Source organism: Phoca vitulina, unplaced genomic scaffold, assembly GCF_004348235.1.
Source record: "Phoca vitulina isolate PV1807 unplaced genomic scaffold, GSC_HSeal_1.0 scaffold39, whole genome shotgun sequence".
Taxonomy (NCBI): domain Eukaryota; kingdom Metazoa; phylum Chordata; class Mammalia; order Carnivora; family Phocidae; genus Phoca; species Phoca vitulina.
Genome location: NW_022589742.1, coordinates 3,433,017 through 3,452,816, shown reverse-complemented (window position 1 = coordinate 3,452,816; position 19,800 = coordinate 3,433,017). Strand labels below are relative to the sequence as shown.

Genomic DNA, 19,800 nt, shown 5'->3' with positions numbered 1-19,800 from the left:
TAATGCATTTTGTTACAGGCCACAAAAATACTGCTCTGCTCTGGGTTTGGTATCTCAGGTGTGCCGTTTTGCCATTACTCCCATTTTAAAGAAGCACTGTGATACTTTTATTTTTAGAAATATTGTGGGGCGCCTGGGTGGCTCAGTCGTTAAGCGTCTGCCTTCGGCTCAGGTCATGATCCCGAGGTCCTGGGATCGAGCCCCGCATCGGGCTCCCTGCTTGGCGGGAAGCCTGCTTCTCCCTCTCCCACTCTGCCTGCTTGTGTTCCCTCTCTCGCTGTGTCTCTCTCTGTCAAATAAATAAAATCTTTTAAAAAAATCTATAAACTGAATGAATGAGATTTATCCCTGCTCCTACCACCAGCTGATTATAGATAAATTCAGATTTAGATATAGGACACAACTATGTCTTACCAGGATCCATTTATGATCAAGAACATGGGACTGTTGGCTATGGTAGGAATATCATTAATGGCTACTGATTTTTACACTTGATCTTAGCCAAAAGGCCGAGAAGCAATAATGGCTACTGATTTTTTAAAGATGAATGAAAATTTTAGGCCCATGTTCTAATTAACCAAAGTATGAAACTAACATAGCGGAGAAAAGGAGTGGTTTTATTACCTACAGACTCCATAGGGGTTTTCTAGAATCAAGATGACATAATTTTCAAAATACTTTTCCACTAGGCAGTGGTTCTGGCATTGTGGAATATTGTACCCATGTGCTGAGTCAAAACTACCTTTAGTTTCAAATTTTCTAGATAAGGCAATGGAGTACTTTCACAGCTTAAATTACATTGTCACTTCTTCACTCAAAACATTGCAAAATTTTCTCATTTCACTCAGAGATAAAGCCAAAGTCTTTACAGTCTCCTAAAGGCCCCCATATGACATAGTTGTGCATTACCTGACTTCATCCCCTTTGATTTTCCACTTTGTTCACTCTGCTCCAGCTACCTTGCTATATCTAAGAAATGCCACAAAAGCTTCCATCTCAAAGCCTTTATAACTGCTTTTCTTTTCCTAGAATGTTCTTTCTCATATCTTCCGGGCTCTACTGCTCATTTCCTTTAGATCTTCATTGAAAAATCAACTTATTAGTGGAGCTCTACTTGATCACACTAATAAATTACCAAAATCACATTCCCCAGCACTCCTTAACCCCTTTCCTTGATTTATTTCTTCTCCATAGTGCTTACGATCACCATCTGGGATAGAAGATTTCTAGATATCTTGATAGATATACACAACCACACAGATCTACATAGGATATCTATGTGTATCTACACATACACACTCTGTTTTTTCATGGTCTGTCTCAATCCCATTAGAAAGTAATATCTATGAGAGCAGAGAATTTTATCTGTTTTATTCACACTCAAATCTCTGATATTCAGGATGAAGTCAGACAGATATTCAACAAATATTTGTTGAATGGATGAAAAAATAAATGAATAAGCATTTTTTTTTGGCATCATCCTCATTTCAAAACTCACTTTAAAAGGAAATTTCCTGGGGCACCTGGGTGGTTTGGTCAGTTAAGCATCTGACTTCAGCTCAGGTCATGGTCTCAGGGTCCTGGGACAGAGCCCACTTCAAGCCCACATCAGGCTCTGCGCTCAGAGAGCAGTCTGCTTGTCCCTCTCCCTCTCCCTCTCCCTCTCCCCCTGCTCGTGTTCTCTTTCTCTCTCTAAAATAAATAAATAAAATCTTAAAAATATAAATAAATAAAAATAAAAGGAACTTTCCTATATAGCATAGGGAATAAAGTCAATGCTACCACAATAGTGCCGCATGGTGACAGATGGTAACTACACTTGGGGTGAGCATAGCATAATGTATAGAGTTGTGGAATCACTATGCTATATACCTGAAAATAATGTAACTTTGTGTGCCAATTAAACTCAAATAAAAAAAAAAAGGAACTTTCCTAGTCAATATTTTAAATCATCTTTAAAAACTCCTTTATTAATTAAGCATATTGGAAAAATATTCTAATCCATTTTGTTTGATAGGTGGCCTAATAATATTAATAGCTGGTATTCTGGGTGTTTTCTATTAGCAGGTACAATGCTAAGCCCCTTACATGCATATCATCTTACTAAAGACCATGCAAGAAAGGTATCAGTATTCTCATTTTATAGAGAAGTGGAACTTAGAAAAATTAATTTAATCAAAGTGATATGGCTACTATTGAATACTGTGTGTCAACTATGTTCAAATAAAAAAAAGTGACAAGGCTACTAATGGTTGCACAGGGACTCAAACTAAGGTGTGTGTTCCCCAAAACTCTTTTAGGCTCCTTATAAAGTCCACTATAAAAGATGAGAATCATATCAGCTTATCCCTGCAGATAATGAAACTAAGAAAGCAATCATCTAGAATCCATTCCTCTACCATTACCATCTTTCAGTAACTCACATAATATAATAGATTGTTTTTAATGAGCAAGAACCTTTTTAGTCAGAATATTAAAAATAGAACCTGAGAATAATACATTGTAAATAATCACTTAAGTTGCCTTGCATATGGATTATCTTTTTTTTAAGATTTTATTTATTTATTTGACAGAGAGAGAGAGAGACAACGAACGAGAGAGGCAACACAAGCAGGGGGAGTGGGAGAGGGAGAAGTAGGCTTCCTGCTGAGCAGGGAGCCCGATGCGGGGCTCGATCCCAGGATCCTGGGATCATGACCTGAGCCAAAGGCAGATGCTTAAGGACTGAGCCACCCAGGCACCCCAGCATATGGATTATCTTGAGCTAGTTATTTTTAAGAAAAAGCAGATAGAGGAGAAGCTCTGAAAACCAAGTAGAAGTATCCTATTGTAAGGCGCATTCATATTTATAAAGGAAATCTCCATTTGTAAAGGTACCTCCCTTTCTGTACCAGGAAGAGAAGGATGACTCTAATCTCTAGAAACTCTTAATGGAAAAGGCAAAGACTTAGATCTGCATAACAAATTTACCCTTGTTTACTGTGCCTTTTCAGGTTACCTCACATAACTGGCTCCTTCCACCCCACAGATCTTTCTTGTGCCTTTAGCTGGAGATGGTATTTAAGGTGGTGGCTTGGGCCATTTCGGGGAGTTGCTCAGTTTTCCTGGGTCTCTCCCATGGATACAGGAGGTATCCATGTTATTCAACTTCTGTTTCCCTCCTCTTAATCTATCTTTTACTACGGGGAGGGGGGTGGGGTCTCAGCCAAGAACTTAGAATGGTAGAAGGAAAGTCATTTTTCTTCCCCTACAAGGTCATGAGGGTAGAGCCCTCATGAATGGAATTAGTGCCTTATAAAAGAGGCCCCAAAAAGATCTCTAGCGCCTTCTGCCAGGTGAGGACACGCGAGAAGAATGCAGCCCAGAAGACAGACCCCACCTGATGATGCTGGCACTCTGATCTCTGACTTCCAGCTTAACGAACTATGAGCAATCTCTCTCTGTTTACAAGCCACACAGTCTGTGGTATTTTGTTATAGGAGCCCAAATGGACTAAGACAGACCTCTATATAACATGAAATAATAATCAATTGGCACAACTTAGCCACTTGAATAAGAATGATTTAAAGATAATGGAATATGGATAATATGAAAATCATTTAAACATGCTAAAAAAGGAAAAGCCAAGTTTGAGGAATACCAAGTACACAGAATTATGCTTTCTTTCCACAGGCTTGCAAATGTTATAGCCTTTAGTTCTTACATTGGTGTCTATCATTATCATAATAACCATTCTAAAAAATAAGGAAACAGAAACCCAGAAATATTAAGTGAATTCACCAAGTTCATGGTGTTAGTAAGTGCTAGAACCAAATTACAATTCTACAATTCTATGGTCAATTAATCTTCAACAAAGCAGGAAAGAATATCCAATGGGAAAAAGACAGTCTCTTCTACAAATGGTGCTGGGAAAACTAGACAGCAACATGCAAAAGAATGAAACTGGACCACTTTCTTACACCATACACAAAAATAGACTCAAAATGGAGTCAAGGCCTAAATATGAGACCTGAAACCATAAAAATCCTAGAAGAGAACACAGGCAGTAACTTCTTTGACATCAGCTACAGCAACTTCTTTCTAGATATGTCTCCTGAGGCAAGGGAAACAAAAGCAAAAATAAACTATTGGGACTACATTAAAATAAAAAGCTTCTGCACAGCAAAGGAAATGATCAACAAAACTAAAAGGCAATCTACAGAATGGGAGAAGATATTTGCAAATGACATATCTGATAAAGGGTTAGTATCCAAAATATATAAAGAACTTACAAAACTCAACACCCAAAAAATGAATAATCCAATTAAAAATAGTCAGAAGACGTGAATAGACATTTTTCCAAAGAAGACATACAGATGGTCAACAGACACATGAAAATATGGTCAACAATGACCTATCACCTCATACCTGTCAGAATGGCTAAAATCAACAACACAAGAAACAACAGGTGTTGATGAGGACATGGAGAAAAACTCTCTTACACTGTTGGTGGGAATGCAAACTGTTGCAGCCACTCTGGAAAACAGTATGGAGGGTCCTAAAAACAGAACTACCATATGATCCAGCAATCACACTACTAGGCATTTACCCAAAGAATACAGAAACACTAATTCAAAGGGATAAATGCACCCCTATGTTTATTGCAGCATTATTTACAATAGCCAAATTATGGAAGCAGCACAAGTGTCCACTGATAGATGAATGGATAAAGAAGATTAAATATATAGAGAGAGACTATGGACTATTATTGAGCCATTAAACAGAATGAGATCTTGCCATTTTCAATGACATGGATGGAGCTAGAGAGTATAATGCTAATTGAAATAAGTCAGTCAGAGAAAGACAAATACCACGATTTCACTCCTATGAGGAATTTAAGAAGCAAAACAAACAAGGGAAACGGAGAGAGAGAGAGAGAGAGAAACCAAGACAGACCCTTAACTATAGAGAACAAACTGATGGTCAGCAGAGGGGAGGTGGGTGGTGGGATGGGTGAAATAGATGATGGGGATTAAGTAGTGCACGTGTCCTGATGAGCACCAGGTGATTAAAATAAAAACTTTAAAAAAGTCAGAAGGAGGGGCGCCTGACTGGCTCAGTCAGTATAGCATGTGACTCTTCATCTCAGGGTTGTGAGTTCAAGCCCCATGTTGGGTACTGAGATTACTTAAAAATAAAAACATCTTTTTTTAAAATTTTTTATTGTTATGTTAATCATCATACATTACATCATTAGTTTTTGATGTAGTGTTCCATGATTCATTGTTAAAAATAAAAACATCTTTAAAAAATCAGACTGAATCATTTGGTTGCACGAGGTGCAAAGTAACACTTTGCACACTTTATTTATCACTGTGTTCTTCTGTTTCCCCAGCATTTCTTTCATTAATATGGTTCCACTGACCTGACAGTCAATGTGTGAGCCCGCACCACATTGGACCAATTATTCCAACTTTAAAATGCCAGTGAGTGTCTGGTGTGGTAAATATCTTTCATTAGTCTTGCCGTTTCAGATTTTATCAGAATACATACGTACCCAAGTATATTTCTGGATGACTTTAACACCACTTTGTCAAATTCAGGGAAGACTGTGTGATTTTTAGTTCAATTACCATAAAACATACATTGAATTTAGGGGGGAAAACCTCATTACAAATATCAAATGTTCCCTTACAGTATAATGAACATCTGTTCATTCCAGTCTCCTTTCATATGACTTAGGAGATACTATGGTTTCTCTTTATAGGTTTAGAACAATTCTTGATAGATTTATTCCTATAAATGCATTATTTTTCCTTTCACGTGTGACTTTATATATATGTATGTGTGTGTGTCTATATATGTATATACATAATAAAGAGATTCAGAATGAGCTTCCCCAAAATGTGCCACTTTGGCACATGGATCATTTCAGCTGAAGACAATCAAGGCCCAAAAGATTCGGGAAAAGCTTTTACCTCCCCCTTAATTGCCTCTAAGAATTTAGCTAGAGGGCCTGGTCCAGGAAGACAGCTATATAAGTACAGAGAGTCCAGGCTAGGTGTGGTAAGCTGGAGGGAGCTCCACAGGGCCTGGAGATCAGATTCCTCTCTGCATCCCATTGTCTGCATGGCGTGACAAACATTTGTTTACCAAACCTCTGCTCTTCCCATCTTCCTGTGAACAGTCTTCCTTCCCTTTGAAGCCGCAGAGCCCCTACCCCTGTCTGCTTAGCTCAGGATAGCATATAAGCCTCAATTGCCTCTGAGCCCCTCAAGTCTTTGTAGGGCTCCAAAACACACAATTTTTTTCTCCTGTTAATCTGTCTTATGTCAATTTAATTAATAGACCAGGCAAAATAATCTAGAAGGGGAGAGAAAAAAATTTTCCTCCCCTGCAATAATTATAATATTACATTATATAGTTATATTAATATATATTATATATATAATTGGTTTCTACTCACCTGATTTGACTGTCTTAATAGTTTTCATAGTTTTTACCTTATTATCTTGGGATTTTTAACTAGAAAATACACTCTGAGTTTGCATTGCATTATTAAAATCAAGTGAATTTTGTACATTTAATAGAAAAGATTTTTTAAAACCAAACATCACATTCTTATTTGTACTAAGTGCTACACATCTCCATACAGGAAGAGTCAAGAAGCAACCCTGATTTGGGTGCTCCCTCCCCAAATGAAACCCCAAATGCTCTGGAAGACATCTGGTCATAGTCAATGCCAACACTGCCCTCAGCAGGCCTTAAATCACATGTATTAGAGACAGGTTGTTCTCTGTACTCACATACCAGAAGGTGAGTGGATTTTAGATAGCAAAACAACATGTTATTCATAAATATGGGCTATAGAATTAATCATATTTTGGTAATGCAACCCCTTAGTGTGTTGGCTGATTTGCAGTTTAGCGAAGTATTTTCAGGTAGCTTCGTTCTTGACCTGTGTGACTACTCCACCAGAAAGGTGGTATAATGATTACATCTGATTTTTAGGAAAGACAAATGAGTCCTTATAAGAACAGATAAGAAGTATGATGGTTTGTGACATTTGTCTGAGTGTACTGTTGACTTCTAGTCTCCTCTCCTGTGACAAAAGTCAATCTTCCCTTGATGATGAAACTCTCTGGGAAGGGATTTATGACAAATGAGTTCTTTTTGAAGGATCTGCCTTTAGGCAGATAAGGGGAGTTCAGAGAAAGCCTCTCCAAGTTTGTTATTTTTCAAAAGCCTACAGCTCAAAGTAATCAAAATACCAAAATGGTATATTTTACAGTGGCATATTCTGCTACCCTTCAAAGCTTTCCTTGATCACTTTATTTAATTTTACAACCTGTGCCCATACCAGAACTCTAGATCCCTTTTAACCTGGATGTATATTTTTTCCTTGACCTTTATTTTATTTTTATTTAAATCCACTATAGTCAATGTACAAAGCTATATTAGTTTCAGGTGTACAATACAGTGATTCAAGAATTCTGTACATTACTCAGTGCTCATCAAGATAAGTGTACTCTTAATCCCCTTCATCTATTTCACCCAAGGTGCCTCGTTAGCGCAGTAGGTAGCGCGTCAGTCTCATCTATTTCACCCATCTCCCTCCCCCCCCACTCTGGTACCATCAGTTTGTTCTCTACAGTTAAGAGTCTAGAGGGTTTTTTTGTCTTTTTTTTTGTCTTTGTTCATTCGCTTTGTTTCTTAAATTCTACATATGAGTGAAATCATGTGGTATTTGTCTTTCTCTGACTTATTTTGCTTAGGATTACAGTCTCTAGATCCACCCACGTCATTGCAAATGGCAAGATTTCATTATTTTTTATGGCTGAGTAACATTCCATTGTATATATATACACACCACATCTTCTTTATCCATTCATCTATCAAAGGACACTTGGGGTGCTTCCATATTTTGGCTATTATAAATAATGCTGCAATAAACATAGGGGTGCATTTTTCTTTTCAAAATAGTGTTTTTGTATTCTTTAGGTAAATACCCAGTAGTGGAATTATTGGAACATATGGTAGTTCTATTTTTAATTTTTTGAGGAAACTCCATACTGTTTTCCACAGTGGCTGCACCAGTTTGCATTCCCACCAACGGAGCACTAGGGTCCCTTGACCTTTATTTTTTTTTATTATGTTATGTTAATCACCATACATTACATCATTAGTTTTTGATGTAGTGTTCCATGATTCATTGTTTGCGTATAATACCCAGTGCTCCATTCAGTACGTGCCATCTTTAATACCCATCACCAGGTTAACCCATCCCCCCACCCCCTTCCCCTCTAGAACCCTCAGTTTGTTTCTCAGAGTCCATAGTCTCTCATGGTTCATCTCCGCCTCCGATATCCCCCCCTTCATTTTTCCCTTCCTGCTATCTTCTTCTTCTTTTTTTTTTTTTAAAGATTTTATTTATTTATTTGACAAAGAGAGAGAGTTAGTGAGAGCAGGAACACAAGCGGGGGAGCGGGAGAGGGAGAAGCAGGCTTCCCGCCGAGCAGGGAGCCCGATGCGGGGCTCGATCCCAGGACCCTGGGATCATGACCTGAGCCGAAGGCAGACGCTTAACGACTGAGCCACCCAGGCGCCCCTCTTCTTCTTTTTTTAACATATAATGTATTATTTGTTTCAGAAGTACAGATCTGTGATTCATCAGTCTTACACAATTCACAGCGCTCACCATAGCACATACCCTCCCCACTGTCTATCACCCAGCCACCCCTTCCCTCCCACCCCCCACCACTCCAGCAACCCTCAGTTTGTTTCCTGAGATAAGATAAAAAGCTTTCGCACAGCAAAAGAAACAGTCAACAAAACCAAAAGACAACCGACAGAATGGGAGAAGATATTTGCAAATGACATATCAGATAAAGGGCTAGTATCCAAAATCTATAAAGAACTTATCAAACTCAACACCCAAAGAACAAATAATCCAATCAAGAAATGGGCAGAAGACATGAACAGACATTTTTCCAAAGAAGACATCCAAATGGCCAACAGACACATGAAAAAGTGCTCAACATTGCTTGGCATCAGGGAAATCCAAATCAAAACCTCAATGAGATACCACCTCACACTAGTCAGAATGGCTAAAATTAACAAGTCAGGAAACGACAGATGTTGGCGGGGATGCGGAGAAAGGGGAACCCTCCTACACTGTTGGTGGGAATGCAAGCTGGTGCAGCCGCTCTGGAAAACAGTATGGAGGTTCCTCAAAAAGTTGAAAATAGAGCTACCCTATGACCCAGCAATTGCACTACTGGGTATGTACCCCAAAGATACAAATGGAGGGATCCGAAGGGGTACGTGCACCCCAATGTTTACAGCAGCAATGTCCTTGACCTTTATTTTTACCACCCTCTAATGGTATATAACTTATATCTGTGCCCCTTCCTCCCACCTAGAATGCAAGTTCCATGAGGACAAGTATTCTTGATTCTTCTGTTTAATAACAGCATGTAACTGTCACTGATAAATATTTGTTGAACAAATACCAAACGGCAGTGTGTAACTATTATAATTAAAACAACTGAATATCTGGTTCAAGAAGTGACTGAATGATCAATGTAACAAACTGAAAGCTCAAATGTTATGAGACCCAATTTCATACTGGCAGGAAAAAAAAAGTAACCTGAAAAACCTCGCCTTCCCAGTACTTACCCAAATAAATTCCACATGGGTTAAGGGGTAGAGTATAAAATATGAACCATAAAATCACAATCCAGAGAGGGACATACACTATCTTTTGTTAAGGAAAGAAAGCTGAAAAGGAAAGAAGTTGCAGAAAAATAGAATGAGCTCATACTTGCACAAACAAAAATGAGGTGAAAAAAAGTGTTATGTGTGTACATATATGAGTTAGTAGATGGTGTGTCAGCAAAGAAAAGAAAGTGGACAGGTAAGTACAAGGTATTTGGTAATGATTGAGGCTGGATATGCGGACTGAATACTAATTTTTTTCTTTATATAGTCGTGCATTGTCTCAAATATTAGAATAAGCAAGTACTGTCTGTTAACTAAAATTACATGCAGATTTTTTTATTAAAGTAAATTTAGCTCCTACCACATTAAACAAATTAAAGTCTTCAAGTCTCAAGCTTCCCAATCTGTAAAAAGGGATATTCCTGGCCTTACTACTAGTAACAACAATTATAATAATGACAATTATTAACATTTACTGAGTTCTCATTGACATTTCAGGCACTGTGCTAAGAGCTATTATGTGGTTCTACTCATTTAATGTGTATAATAAAACTCATGACAGAAAATATTATTACTTCTGCCTCAATGACCTGTCAAGAGGATTAAATGAGCCAACACACATGAAAATACTGCTATAAACTGAACACAATCGAGAAACAGAAGTAATTACGTCATTTTTATATGCAGTCATACATCTACTGAAACAAATTTATTGATAATTTAGTTTGTTTAGTCCTTGAGGACTTACATCCTTGGCTCTCAGCATATGAGCACTCTGAACAATCCAACCCATTAGCTAACCTTAATCACCACTCCAATACCACCATGTTGTTCATTATGGTAGTAATTAGCCACATTTATAGACTTCATCAAAAATAAAATATTTGGGGGCACCTGGGTGGTGCAGTCAGTTAAGCAACCGACTCCTGGTTTTGGCTCGGGTCATGATCTCATGGTTGTGGGATCGAGCCCCGCATTGGGCACTGTGCTCAGAGTGGAGTCTGCTTGAGGTTCTCTCTCCCTCTCCCTCTGCCCCTCCCACTAGTGCTCTCTCTCTCTAATAAAAATCTTTTAATAAAATAAAATATTTGGGAGGATCAATAAACACAAACTTATAGCTATAAAATAAATAAGTCATGGGGATATATGTATAGCATAGTGAATACAGTCAATAATACTGTATTAACTTTGTATAATGACAGACAGTAGGTAATTAGACTTACTATGATCAGTTTGCAATGTATACAAGTGTCAAATTGCTATGTTGTACCCATAAAACTAATATAATATTGTATGTCAATTATACTTCAATTAAAAAACATAAAAATAAAAAAATGTGCTTCAAAGGATATTACTAAAAAGTGAAAAGGCAACCCACAGAATGGGAGAAAATACTCATAAATTATATATTTGATAAGAACTTATTATCCAGGATATATCACTAACTTTCGCAACTTAACAATAAGAAGACAGTCCAATTTTTCAAAATGAGAAAATGATCGGGTTGCCTGGGTGGCTCAGTCAGTTAAATGGCTGACTCTTGGTTTTTGGCTCAGTCATGATCTCAGGGTCCTGGGATTGAGCTCAATGCCGGGCTCCCTGCTCAGCAGGGAGTCTGCTTCCCCTCTCCCTCTGCCCTTCCCCCCCACCCTGCTCGTACACACTCTCTCTCTGAAATAAATAAATCTTTTTTAAAAATGGGAAAAGGATCTAGATATTTCTCCAAAAAAGGAAAACAAATGGCCAATAAGTACATAAAAAGATGCTCAATATCATTAGTCATTAGGGGGATGCAAATCAAAACCACAATGAGATACCACTTCACATCCTATAAGTTGATGAAAATTTTAAAAAAAGACAATAGCAATTCTTTTTTTGGTAAGATTTTACTTATTTGAGAGAGAGAGTGGGCCAGAGGGAGAGGGAGAAAGAATCTGAAGCAGACTCCACACTGAGTGCAGAGCCCATCTCGGGGCCCGATCTCACGACTGCAAGATCATGACGTGAGCCAAAACCAAGAGTCGGATGCTCAACGGACTGAGCCACCCTGACACCCCGACAATAGCAATACTTTGCAAGGTTGTTGAGAAAACTTTGCTGGTAAGAATGTAAATATGGCAGCTACTTTGGAACAAAGTCTGGCAGTTCCTCAAAATGTTCAAATATAGAGTTACTGTATGACCCAGCAATTCTACCTAGGTCAATTCCACCCAAGAGAAGTCAACACATACGTCCACACAAAAACTTGCACACAAATATTCATAGAACCAAAAAGTGTAAATAACACACATGACCATGAACTGATGAATGGAAAAACACAATGTGGCATATCCATACAATGGAATAGTGTTCAGTGATAAAAAAAAGAATGAAGTAATGATATATCAGTAAGCCTTGAAAATATGCCAGGTGAAAGAAAACAGATGCAAAAGGCCATAAATTGGGGCACCTGTGTGGCTTATTTGGTTAAGTATCTGCCTTTGACTCGGGTCATGATTCCAGAATCCTGGGGTCCAGCCCCTCATGGGGCTCCCTGCTTCTCTCTGTCCCTCTTCCTGCATCTCCCCCTACTTGTGCTCACTCTCTCTTGCTCTCTCTCTGTCAAATAAATAAAATCTTAAAAAAAAAAAAGGCCATACACAAAAACAGACATAGATCAATGGAACAGAATTGAGAGCCCAGAAATGGACCCTCAACTCTATGGTCAACTAATCTTTGACAAAGCAGGAAAGAATGTCTAACGGAAAAAAGACAGTCTCTTCAACAAATGGTGTTGGAAAAACTGGACAGCCACATGCAGAAGAATGAACCTGGATCATTTCCTTACACCACACACAAATACAGACTCAAAATGGATGAAAGATCTAAATGTGAGACAGGAATCCATCAAAATCCTAGAGGAGAACACAGGCAGCAACCTCTTCGACCTCAGCCACAGCAACTTCTTCCTGGACACATCACCAAAGGCAAGGGAAGCAAGGGCAAAAATGAACTATTGGGACTTCATCAAGATAAAAAGCTTTTACACAGCAAAAGAAACAGTCCACAAAACCAAAACACAACTGACAGAATGGGAGAAGATATTTGCAAATGACATATCTGATAAAGGGCTAGTATCCAAAATCTATAAAGAACTTATTAAAACTCAACACCCAAAGAACAAATAATCCAATCAAGAAATGAGCAGAAGACATGAACAGACATTTCTACAAAGAAGACATCCAAATGGCCAAGAGACACGTGAAAAAGTGTTCAACATCCCTCAGCATCAGGGAAATCCAAATCAAAACCTCAATGAGATACCACCTCACACCAGTCAGAATGGCCAAAATTAACAAGTCAGGAAATGACAGATGTTGGCGAGGAGGCAGAGAAAGGGGAATCCTCTTAGACTGTTGGTGGGAATGCAAGCTGGTATAGCCACTCTGGAAAACAGTATGGAGGTTCCTCAAAAAGTTGAAAATAGAGCTACCATACAACCCAGCAATTGCACTACTGGGTATTTACCCCAAAGATACAAATGTAGTGATCCAAAGGGATATGTGCACCCCAATGTTTATAGCAGCAATATCCACAATAGCCAAACTATGGAAAGAGCCAAGATGTCCATCAACAGATGAATGGATAAAGAAGATGTGGTGTATATATGCAATGGAATATTATGCAGCCATCAAAAAAACCCCACAATCTTGCCATTTGCAACGACGTGGATGGAACTAGAGGGTATTATGCTAAGTGAAATAAGTCAAGCAGAGTAAGACAAGTATCATATGATCTCACTGATATGAGGAATTCTTAATCTCAGGAAACAAACTGAGGGTTGCTGGAGTGGTAGGGGGTGGGAGGGATGGGGTGGCTGAGTGATAGACATTGGGGAGGGTATGTGCTATGGTGAGTGCTGTGAATTGTGTAAGACTGATGAATGACAGACCTGTACCTCTGAAACAAATAATACATTATATGTTAAAAAAAAAAAAAAGAAGATAGTAGGAAGGGAAAAATGAAGGGAGGGAAATCAGAGGGGGAGATGAACCATGAGAGACTATGGACTCTGAGAAACAAACTGAGGGTTCTAGAGGGGATGGGGGTAGGGGGATGGGTTAGCCTGGTGATGGGTATTAAAGAGGGCACGTTCTGCATGGAGCACTGGGTATTATATGCAAACAATGAATCATGGAACACTGCATCAAAAACTAATGATGTAATGTATGGTGACTAACATAACATAACAAAATTTTTAAAAAGGTCATATATTATATGATTTCATTTACATGAAATGTCCATTATAAGCAAATTCATAGAGATACAAAGTAGAATAGTGGTTGCCAGGTGCTGGAGGAGGGAGATACCCAGTGACTGCTAATGGATATAGAGTTCCTTTGGGGGATGATGAAAACATCCTGGAATAAGACAGTGGTGATGATTGCACAACCCTGTGAATAAACTAAAATCTACTGAGTTGTAAACTTTAAGGGGTAGATTTTATGGTAGTTATATCTTAATTTTTAAAAAGTCAGTGCTGGAAAAGGCCATATGTATTCAGTGCATCACAATCTTCATTTCATAGATGGACAAGGTACTTGCACAAGGAAATAGGATGATCTAGGATAGATTAACACTAACAACATAAACGGTGGAAACAGAAGTCAATACAAAATGCTTACAATGTGCCAAGGATTATTCAAAGTTGTTCACACACATGCATTTATTGAGTTCTTACAAGAACCTATGAGGTAGAAGCTGGGATATATATCTCTTTTTACTGATGACAAAAAATAAGGAAAAAAGTTTAATAACTGTCCTTACATCTCACAGCCAGCAAGCTCATCCCTGCCCAGTGTGTGTCTGATCGCCTCACTGCAGCACCTCGGGTCCTCTCATGACTAATCTTGCACTAGCACATACGAAATATTTGAGCAAATCACTGAAAATTTCAGTTCCTCTTGTGGAGTTTGGCCAATCCCAGATGCCCAAGGGAAGGGTCTTTGAAGGATGGCAAAGCATGGGCACTGTCCTTCCATCCTTGGCTGCTTGACTGGTTTGGGCTGGCCTCGTTTAAGGGATGGGGGAGGAAATGAGATTTCTTTCCTTTCCATACTCACACCCTTGACCCATCTCCACTTTCATTACCAGGGTTCCAGGGCTGTGGTCACTGCTTTTCTGTAATGTGAACTGTAGGGATTTGTGGGACACAGAGAAGTGTGGTGGGGGATTGTTTTTGTCCTTTGGGAAAAGCAAACCATTTTCAAAGTTCCATTCCTAACAATGTGAACACCAGAGGTTAGAGAAGGTGAAGATACTTACTAATAGAAGAAAACACAGGAACAAGACTGGTCCTCATAATCATCCAGGTAAGTGTAGAACAGGTGATGAGATCCCCACTGAGGGAGGTTTGCAAGTTGGAGGGCAGTGGGTCAGCATTCTATAGGGTTATGGGAAAATGATGGGTACACTCATGATGATGTGGTGGAGAGATAAATGAAAGCTACATTGAGAGTGTAAGGGAGTGGGCATTCCTCCATATACAGCCCTGCTGTGTGCAGTGCCCTAACAAGAGAGTTTGTCTGGGTAGAGTGATGTTCAACAAGAATAAAGTTTGTGGTGACTTTTGGACCGGTAATGGGGGTGGAGATGTAGGTGCCCTTCGGCTGCCTTCCCTGAACTCAGGAGGGCCATGGCAGCCATCTGGATCTCAGGCACTCTCAAGACATTTTGACTCTAAAACCAGTGGGCCAATGGAAGTTGTTGTTGTTGTTGTTGTTGTTTTTTAGAAATATATACATTCATTTATTTATTTCAACATACCAATGGAAGTTAATCAAAATTTATAGGATGGGGTTCTCAGAATAGATGGAGCTTAACCCCTGATGTAAATACAAAATAAGGCAAGAAATCCAGCTTTGGTTCTCCTGGAAAGATATGCAGCCTTCTTTATATATGTCTAGAAAGAGTAAGATAAATTTATGTCTAACAATTTTGTATATATTTGGGGTTTTGGTATGAATGTTTTCTCATTTCTTACATTCATTCTCTTTGCTGATTATTAATTGTGACAAGTAACATTCTAATTTTTGTATATTTCATTTTTTGCCCCACCACCTTATCTCTCATACAATCTAGCCATGGGGTTTTCTTGAAGCACTAATCTTTAGAGGAATTTAGAATGGAGAAAAGGGAAATTTCAGCTTCCATCAAGAATTCCTGAAATAACTTATTATGGTAGAAAATATCTGTAGTTCTTGTATCTGATAAGAGTCATATGCATATTATATAAACAATTTCTACAACCCAATAATAAGAAGACAAGTTAATGATTTTTTCCTTTTTTTCTTCAAGTTTTTATTTAAATTACAGTTAGTTAACACACAGTGTAATATTAGTGTAGAATTTAGTGATTCATCACTTACATAAAACACCCAGTGCTCATCACAAGTGCCCTCCTTAATCCCTATCACCCCTTTAACCCATCCCTCTGCCCACCTCCCCTCTAGTAACCCTCAGTTTGTTCTCAATAGTTAAGAGTCCCTTTTCTGGTTTGCCTCTCTCTTTTTTCCCCCTATGTTCCTCTGTTTTGTTTCTTAAATTCCACATATGAGTGAAATCATATGGTATTTGTCTTTCTCTAACTGACTTATTTTGCTTAGCATTATAGTCTCTAGATCCATCCATGTTGTTACAAATGGCAAGATTTCATTTTTTGATGGCTGCATAATATTCCATTGCATATATATACCACATCTTCTTTATCCATTCATCAGTCAATGGACATTTGGGCTCTTTCCATAATTTGGCTATTGTTACAAACAGCAGGGTGCATGTGTCCCTTCAAATCAGTATTTTTGTATCCTTTGGATAAATACCTAGTAGTGCAATTGCTGGGTCATAGCGTAGTTCTATTTTTAACTTCTTGAGGAATCTCCATACTGTTTTCCAGAGTGGCTGTACCAGCTTGCATTCCCACCAACAGTGTAAGAGGGTTCCCCTTTCTCCACATCCTCACCAACACCTGTTGTTTCCTGTGTTGTTAATTTTAGCCATTCTGACAGGTGTGAAATGATATCTCATTGTAGTTTTGATTTCTATTTCCCTGATGATCAGTGATGCTGAGCATCTTTTCATGTGTCTGTTGCCATCTGTATCTCTTCTTTGGAAAAATGGAATTCAAGCTAATTAAAAAGTAGGGGAGGGCTGTGTGGCTGGCTCAGTAAAGTATGCAACTCCTGACTTTGGGGTTGTAAGTTCAAGCCCCACGTTGGGTGTAGAGATTACTTAAAAATAAAACCTTTTTTTTACAAAGTAGGTTCCACACCCAACGTGGGGCTTGAATTCGCGACCCTGATATCAAGAGTCGGATGCTCTACCAACTGAGCCCACCCAGGCACCCCCAAAATAAAATCTTTTTTTAAAAAGTAGAGGAAATGGATTTGAATATTTAACCAAAGAATATATGCTAATGGTCAATAAGCACATGAAATAATCAGTATGATTAGTCATCAGGGAAATATAAATTAAAAATACAATGAGATACCACTTTATAGTCACTAGGTTATAGTAAAAAAGACTGTAACAAGTATTGGTGAGGATGGGAAGAAACTAGAAAAATCATACACTGCTGTTAAGATTGTAAAAAAACTCAGCCATTTTGGAAAACACCATAGCTATTCCTCAAAACATTAAACATAGAGTTTACCTATGATCCAGCACTTCCACACCTAGTTACATACTCAAGGAAAATAAAAATAGGTCCAGACAAGCAGTTGCACATGAATGCTAATAGAAGCATTATTCATAATAGCTAAAAACTGGAAACAACCCAAATGTCCATCAAGTGATGAACAGATATGCAAAATGTGGTCTATCTATACAACAGAATAGTATTCAGCCATAAAAAGGAATGAAGTACTGGAACATGCTACAACATCTATGTGCCTTGAAAACAATATGATAATTGGAAAAAAAGAAACAGGCATAAAATACCTCATATTATATGACTCAATTTATATGAAATGTCCAGAAATTCAAAACTAAAGCAAAGAACATAGATCAGTGGTTGCCCAGTGCTAGGAGTAGAACAGGAAGCCACATACAAATGAGCACTAAATTTCTTTTAGATTTGAAGACAACGCTGTAAATTTAGTTATAGTAATGGGTGCACACCTCTAGATTTACTAAAACTCATTGAATTGTATAACATGAAACCAATATATTTTATACTCTAATTTTTTTTAAAGAAGAAGAGAAAATAGCGCTGCCATATTCAGCATTCTATTTGGGAAGGTGGCCTTGCATAGATTACAGTATGAACTGCACCGTTCTGAGTAGAGTAATGCTCACCAAGGCAAAGCTTGTGGTGGGCTTGGGAACAGGGTAAGGATAAGGCAAAGAGGTGCCCTCCTTTGAGTACTTGATAAAAAAAAAATTAGCAATACAAAATGGGGTGCAACTTTTTTTTCTTTGCCTCAGGTTACGATATAACTCCATGAAAGACTGGCTGGTCCCAATTTTTTTCTTTAATTTCACTACTATATATGTGTTTCCCTCTGTCTGAAACTGTATCACGATTTCTCCCCAAAAACAATCTTGAATCCGTAAATATGATACAGGATGCTATGAATTCGACCCTTAAAAACCTTCAGTGAATGGATCATATTTCTAGTTAATTCTTGTTAACATTTTATATGAGAAAGTAAAGAATAAAGCATGTGGGAACATTCTAGAAAAGGAAAGGTTCTATACTCACTATTTAGAAAAAATGTCCGGGGAAACTGCAGCAAAGCCCCGTCCTCAGCCGGTCAGGGCCGTGGGCAGGAAACTTCTTCCTCCCTGAGGACGTGGTCCAAGTTGTCCCGAAGCTGCAGGAGCACCTCATTAGTCCTGAGGAAACTCAAGTTCTTCTGTCACTGTGAAAAAGGCGCCTACATCAGCGGGCAGACCACGCATGCGCACCACACGAGCCAGAAATGGTGGGTTCGCGCGCCCCCTGCTGGCACTAGGGGCACAACGCAGGAAACTCAAGCCAGGTTGTTTCAGGGTGGCTGTCCCCTTTGGTGGTGGTCCTCCTGAATTGCTGAAATTCAGTATTCAGATCAATCACTGCCATAACTTGGGAAGTTCAAACAGAAATGGAGCTCATTGTTCTGTGCCCAGATGGGAATTTATAGAGATAACATGAAGCTAAGTTCAAAGTCAATATACAAAGTTCAGTTGATTTTCTATATCCCAGTAATAATTAATTGGAATATGAAAGGCACAATACCATTTACAGTACACCAACAAACAACAGGAAAAGAAATCCTCAAGTATAAATCCAACAAAATATTTACAGGCTTTTATGGAAAAAATATGAAACACTCTTGAAAGCAAATGAAAGAAAAATAAATCTGTTGGGATATAGTCCTTGTTCATGACTTTTTTCCCTTGGTGAGAACATTTAAGTTATCTCTTAGTGAATTCCCATTATACAATATGGTGTTATCAACTATAGTACTATGTTTTATATTAGATCTTCAGACCTTACTTATCTATTAGCTGGAAATTTGTACCCTTTTACCAACCTTTCTCTCACCCTCCAGCCCCTGGTGTTTTTCTAAAAGTTCTTATCACAAGAAAAAAACTGTAAATATGCTGGTGGATGTTAACTAAACTTGTTTTGATAATCATTTTGCAATATATACGTATATAAAATTATGCTGTACACCTAAAACTAATACAATGTTGTATGTCAGTTGTATTTCAATAAAAAAACAACATCTTCGTCTTATTTGCACAAGTAACTACAGCCAAACAGATACTTCAAAAGACTCAGTTGGGTAAGCTTCTGACTCTTGATTTCAGCCCAAGTCACGATATCAGGGTCATGAGATCAAGCCCCAAGTCGGGCTCCATGCTCAGCATGGAGATTCTCTCTCTCCCTCTGGCCGTCCCCCCCACCCAGGTGTGTGTGTGTGTGTGTGTGTGTGTGTGTGTGTGTGTGTGTGTGTGTGTGTAAAACATATGTGCTGTAGACTGAATGTTCGTGTCCTCCCCAAATACACACGTTGAATCCTAATCCCCAATGTGCCGGTATTTGGAGGTGGTGCCTTAGGGAGGTAATCAGATCAT

The 19,800-nt window shown here is 38.5% G+C and overlaps 1 pseudogene; it reads right to left on the bottom strand.

The window, feature by feature from the left end:
- Positions 1–373: 373 nt before the first annotated feature.
- Positions 374–521, bottom strand: LOC116647229 (annotated as a pseudogene).
- Positions 522–19,800: the final 19,279 nt, after the last annotated feature.